The sequence below is a fragment of the Ixodes scapularis genome, unplaced genomic scaffold, assembly GCF_016920785.2.
Source record: "Ixodes scapularis isolate PalLabHiFi unplaced genomic scaffold, ASM1692078v2 PGA_scaffold8__174_contigs__length_109621045, whole genome shotgun sequence".
NCBI classification, from domain to species: domain Eukaryota; kingdom Metazoa; phylum Arthropoda; class Arachnida; order Ixodida; family Ixodidae; genus Ixodes; species Ixodes scapularis.
The window spans coordinates 49,358,587-49,364,931 of record NW_024609883.1 but is presented as its reverse complement, the minus strand read 5'-3'; the positions used below and the strand labels follow the sequence as shown (position 1 = coordinate 49,364,931).

General features: G+C 46.8%; 2 pseudogenes; both read right to left on the bottom strand.

Annotated features, from left to right (window-relative positions):
• Positions 1-989: 989 nt before the first annotated feature.
• Positions 990-1,506, bottom strand: LOC121833576 (annotated as a pseudogene).
• A 182-nt stretch (positions 1,507-1,688) lies between these two features.
• The window catches only part of LOC120841482, a 6,353-nt pseudogene continuing 1,696 nt past the window's right edge, over positions 1,689-6,345 (bottom strand).

Below are 6,345 nucleotides of genomic sequence, written 5' to 3'. Positions count from 1 at the left end.
AACTTGGAGCCTATGATTCGACCGTTGAAAACACAAAATCACAGGAAAAACCGAAGAAAAGCATAGTAGTCGCGTCAGTGTTGCCAGCAGGTAGGCGTTTTTAGTCGAAGCATATTTATTACTATATTATAAAGAAGCTGAAACGTCAATTATTTCATTTAGTTTTGATAATTATTTCTTAGCAGGACACAACTGGAAAATTGTGCAGTCTTTGCTCACAAACAATGTTTTTCTTAAATTCTACTTTAGCGAACTACTTCGTGATGCGCATGAACGCCCTTTTCCAAGTGGTGAACCGTCCGCCAGCCTGGCTGCGCTCACAGCTAAGTTGAAACGAAGTAGTATTGCTGTGGCACGGCAGTTACATTTGTTCTTGCTCATGCCAATGACCTCCTGTTGCTTTCCGAGATTTAGGCCTCTGCATTGTTCACTTGTGGCACAGCGCCGTCCAAAGAGAGCGGCTTTCTATTTTTCCCATGCCTAGTGCTTTGCTAGGGAAGCGAGCAGCTCGAAGACCTTACGGAGTTAGCTGCTACTTCAAGCCCTGGCCCCGGCTCTTAATATAAACTGCACCAAAGGTAACTTTTTTTCATTCGGATACCGATGCTTTTTCGCAGCCGAACGTGCGCTGGTTTGCATATCATAATTGCAGTGCGACGGTATCTTGCTTCAGATATCTGTCGGACACCTATAGGTGAGGGTGATGAGTAGAGGCCGGATGTTTAGGCACTAAAAAAGCCACCTTTAAGCGCCTATGATAGGCACTAAAATCTTCGTTATAGATATTTATAGGCACAATTCGTTTTTACTCACAGTGTGCTGTTGAAAGCATTTTGGGCCTCCTGCCCCCCCCCCCCCCCTTATTCAGGGAAATACAGAATAAAGTGGTACGATAGTAATTACAATTTAATTTGTCTAACATTTGAAAAAATAATAGTTGACTCAAGCCCACACCGGTACTAAGCTGTCCCATGCTGTACATTGTCTAACTAGGAACAATGGTAAACATTATGAACACAATAGCAAACAAGCACCATCTCAAGATTCTTGAATTCAAACCTCTGCCTATTGTCGCTTAGAACCAGTTTATACGCGGAAAAGAGCGTTCCACGTCAACTGATGTGTGTGGGGCGTACTTCTACTTAGGAATACTCAATGCTTCCATACCCTCTGGTACCCTTGAGTGTTCCACAGTGATGACCTTCGAGACTTCTTTGAGTACAGAAAACCCACTATTTTTTCTGAAGACGGACTGAAGCTTCGAACGAACTTGTACAGCAGAGGGGCTGCGGGGACGGTGTCGACTTGTTCTTGAACGTTCGAAATGAACCCGATGTTCTGAGCCAGAGTTTCGCCAGCACTTTCGAGGCTCTTGACTGTGTCCGCCAACAACGTGAAATTGGAGCACAAATACGCCAGGTCACCTTCGAGAGTGTCCTCGCGCAGGATATCTTGAGCCTTTCTGACTGAGACGCCCTCGTCTGCTGGTAACCCGTTAATGACCATCTTCACACCAGCAAAGTTAGTACTGTAATACTCTACAGCTTTAAGCCACGTTCCCCATCGCGACACGATGGGTTCTGGTGGAAGAGGCACCCCTGATTCCTTAAATGCACAGACACGAGACGGTGACTTAAGGAACAAAGCCGTCACAGCAGCAACGAAATCGTTTACACGCTGAAGTGTTTTCATAGCTCTTCGCAAATGCGGTGAATGCCGTGGGCAATGCAGCTGACGTGCAACATCCGCGGGTAGAAAGCCTTCAGGAGGAGGGCAGCTTTGTGCATATAAGCCGCCGCATCCGTGTAAAGTAGCAACACCCTGTTGTCTTCCAATCCAGTAGGGTATATCACCTTCAAGGACGCATTGACAAAGTACGCGACGGTCTCCCCATTTGTTTCTATATAGCGTCTTGGAGCACACAAGAAAAGGCGTTATTCTCTCGTCTGCTACAAGCTTCCCAACTACAAGGTGCGCGACAAAGCGTCCAGTCGCATCTGTTGTTTTGTCTACGGAGACTCAAACGCACGAGTCCCCGAGCTCATCTTTGATTTTCTTCAGTGTTTCCTCGTACATGGGCCGCAGGTAGCTCTTGCGCAGAGTCGACTCCGACGGTATAGTATGACTCGAGAATTTTTGTAAGAATTTGTTGAAAACTGGGTTTTCTACTTTCGCCCAAGGAATATGAGCGGCGACTAAGGCTTCGCACAAGTCTGCGCAGAATGCGCTCTTCTTTCCATCCCTGAGGTTTTCTCTCACAAATGACTGCCTCGTCGAGGGCACGTTGCGTTCTGCGTTAGCTTTATGTCCTGCTGTTTTTTTTTTTTTTTTCTTGTTGTGCCAGATGGCACTTCTTGTAACATGGAATCTGTGAAAAAACTACATAACGATATGTTGAAAAGCGTAGTGCGCCGTCCTGAGCGGGAATGGCTTTAAGCAATATCTTACTACTACCTCTAATTATAACGACACCGATATAAGTGTTTTACAATAGTGAAAAAGCCTGCTCAATGTGCAAGCTTGTTCAGGCTTTAGTTTCGCTTCAGTGCATATAACTGCTATACGCTCCGCTGCCAAAGCTCACTCTTGCGGGACTAGAGAGTTTTAGTAGACCGTTTTCATCTTCCGCTCCGCTCTGAGGGTGCCAAACTGCGCATGCGCGGCCCGCTTCGCCGGAATGCAAAGCGGAGGTCCAGAAACGCGTTTTAGTAGAGCGTTTTTCTTCAGCGTAAGAGCGTTTTGAGCGGGTTCGAAAAATTTGCTTGCGTAGCCCCACAAGTGGACGTTTATAGTACTAGTAAGACAAAAAAAAAAAAAAAAAAAAACCTAAGCGTTAACGCCAAGAGAGTAAAAGGGAGCGTGATTGTAGAGGTATTAAAAACGAAGGCGACAATGATGAACACAAAAGAATAGGCACACACCTGAAGAAATATTAAGCTATAAAATACAAATATAATCGTTCCACCTTGTGTGCGAGTGAAGCCGAAGGTATAAGCATGAGCATGTTGCTCTAAACGGTACTTGCACTGCACGAGCGCGCGTGCTTATCAAGGACGCTGAAAGGCCGGCACTCGCTCTTGTAGCTTCTGCTCCACTCGAATTAAAACTGAGACTGATTTACTTATTCGAAGTAGAAAAATAAGAGAAAAGGACGAAGTTTGCGCATTGCGAGTACATCCTTTTGCGTAGTACGAGTACAGTGTTGCTCAAGGCTAGCAAGGAATCTGCACAATGAATCCCCGCTGTTCTCAAGGAAGGAGATTAAGCTGGCGAGACATCGAATCTATGATTCGTATCCCTCGTGCCATCAAGCGCCGAAGCTTCCTTTCCGAACGCGGTTTGCTGGATATTTCCAACGTAGAAAAGAAACCCTTAGGAAGCTATCCTGCCTAAAGAAGGATCTGGCTGCTCTGCATGCGGGCCTCCAAATACCAGCACCCGACAGATCAGCGCAGGGTGTTGCCAATCTGGCGAGACGCTTTGCATGGTTCTTCCTCGACTGGCCTATCCCAACCGTCTGTTCGTACTTGGATGAGCGTTTGGACGGAACTTGTCGGTGTTCTTCAGTTCTGTGAACCTCATCGTGGGTCACATCAACGAGAGGTTCGGCCACCTGCTCGCTGACATGAACAAACATAGGTGGTTGACCCTGGCGAAACTAGAGCTGTGCTCACAGGTGAGACCCTGCATGGTTTGTGTAAATTTCGCGTTTCCATTGTTTCTAGCACAGCTGCTCTGTCTGGTGAAAAGTTACTTTTTTCTATAGACCCCTTTCGGAATAGAGCGCCACCTGTTGCACGCAACTGCAACTAGGTCCGCCGCCATCACGCAGGGGTCCCGCCAGAACCGCCTGCATCTTACCGCCTACAACGGTGCTGCTTACACGTTGAGTCCCAGTCTGCGCGCGCCGCTTTAATATGGCATCGCATTGCGGCGTACCTTTGTGTACGCAGGATGGATACGTTGACGGAGACGGAAAAAAATCTACGTGTCAGACAAGTTCTAAAGTGTTCAAAAAGAAAAACCGAGCCCTCGTGTTGTTTACAAAACTTTCGCGGGTTAGACAAGAAAACGCTCTTATCATCCGTAAGCGGAAGCATCGCGAACGATTATATGTTGTAGTAGTGTGGCCGTCTGTCGAGCCCCGTCTAACTAGAGAGGTTCGGCCGCGGTTCAGTGCGCGGCTCGCATGCGCGAGCGGCTCCCTCCTTCAGTGCTTCTTCACTGAAACCGAGGCCATTTTAGGTACTTGTTCGGCGTGTAGATGCATGATTACTTCTTCCGCAAGTTCGTTTCCTTTACTCACGCCGGTAAAGAGTTTTCCAGAAAACAGACGTCGGGTGGAGTGGGTGTACAGACTAAATGCAGTGTACACCGAATCTGAAGATTACTCGAACCCGCCTTGAGATCGTGGGAACTTTTGGAGTGGTGGCCTGAACAGAGTGCCAAGGCCGTGCCGCAAGACGTTTAGGGACGTTACGCTATTAATCAGTTTGGAAATTTGTGAGAATGCAGCCAAAGAGTTGGTGTTTAGAGCATGTTCAACCATTGTTATTCTGTTCAACGGTTTTTATTCCTGAACACATTGTATGTTGTTCTTGGGTCTTCCTCTTGCTTCGGTAGCAGGAACCCTTGATGAAAAAACTTCCTGCATTGAATGGGATAAAAAAAAAAAAAATTACACACCGGTTTTACACTTAAACAGCTGTGCATATTTTCTGTGCAAATAAAGATCAGTTCCAGCACACTTTTTCTTTTTTTTTTTCTTTTGCAATGTCGCATTTTAAGTGGGTTCAAACAAACGTGGTACGTTTACAAACGCCGTGAAATAAACCCCATACATCAGTGGTTCTGGAAAGTCTACTCTGTAGCTTTGTGAGCAGTGCCATAAACCGCTTAACTTCTTTGTCTTCAAAAGGTTACCGAGGAAGGAATTTAAAATGCTGCCTGCCACCCACCCGTACATCCTTTTCTGCTGTTCTGTACGATTTGCGATTGCGATTTCTTGAACACTCAAGGTTGTGACTCGTGAGGCACCTTTTGCAGTTCCTTGTACGGGGTCGTAAGTTTATTGGAGGGGTACGAAAAACGAAACGAGCGAGTTCTTGGCTGTCACCGAGCGACGAGCTCACGACGGGGGCAGCGTACCGGGTCGTTCGGAGTGGCCACGCTAAAAGCTCGATCACTATGATTAACTGTATTAAAATTATGGAATGCTACTAAAAAAATCACTACAAAACAAGAAAGAACTTGCCTGTTCCGTGAGTAGTTAGCCCTTATCGATGCGGGGACCACGTATGCTTCGACGAGGAACTTGTAGCTTATTTCCATGCACCGGTTTGTGCCTGACCGGCTCTTGTAGAGCTGCTCCACCTCTCTGTCACTTATATGTGGCAGTATCGATAGATCATTAGACCAACAGGTGATCGGGAAAACACCCGCACAAGCCATAGCTCAAAACGCTACGGCGGCTACGCTGCACGCCGACCGGTCAAACGAGTCGAACCCTGCGTAATGGCGGCGATCACCCAATGTTGCTAGATGTTTTACTATTCCGGCTAAATTTTTTGCAGTGTTGCCAAAATTCCGAAAGGGGTCTATACGCCAAAGGTGTACATGGGCAGTGTCAGGACAAGTTACGACGAGCGCGTTCGTAATCTATGAGTATTAGTAGGCCACTTTTATGAGCCCTCTTTGCTCTACTTTACGCTCTGCGAGAAGCATCGTCCCCACCGCGCATGCGTGGCCCGCTCTGAGTTGGAGCGTATAGTTAGCGGAGTGAGCGTGCGCTCCGCTTCACAAGTTGCAGAGCGGACTGCCCTCAGCGTCCTTAGCGTGATCGCTTAGATCTCAAGATGGCTGCACTTACTCAATACGCGTTGATGTTTTTTGACCGTGACTTCAGGTTGAAAGAGGTCGAATCAAGAAGTAAAGCGTACGCCCCGCGCGTAAAAAGTAAACCATTCGATTTGAGTTCTATGTAACACAAAACAGCATAATCAAACGAAGTGAACGAGTGTCACTTTGCAACCAGCACGGCGTCGGTAAAGTCGTCGCGTTTTGTGGACGTCCTATGGCTATGCAGTCAGATGTACGGGTGTGCGTGCTTGAACGCCGATTATATCTGTGCATGCGCCCTCCTGTCGAAAATGCCACTGAAAGCTGACCACGAGCATAGCGCTCGCAAGCTGCACCAAAGAAACCATTCCCTCCCAGCTTTATTTATTCACACTTGCTCGCAACTTTTGAATTGTTTAACTTTCCTCAATAAATGTTTGCATTGGATTTCCTTGGTAGATTTAGAAAATAATAGAAACTTGAATGCAGCCTTTTTAAAAGTGCAAC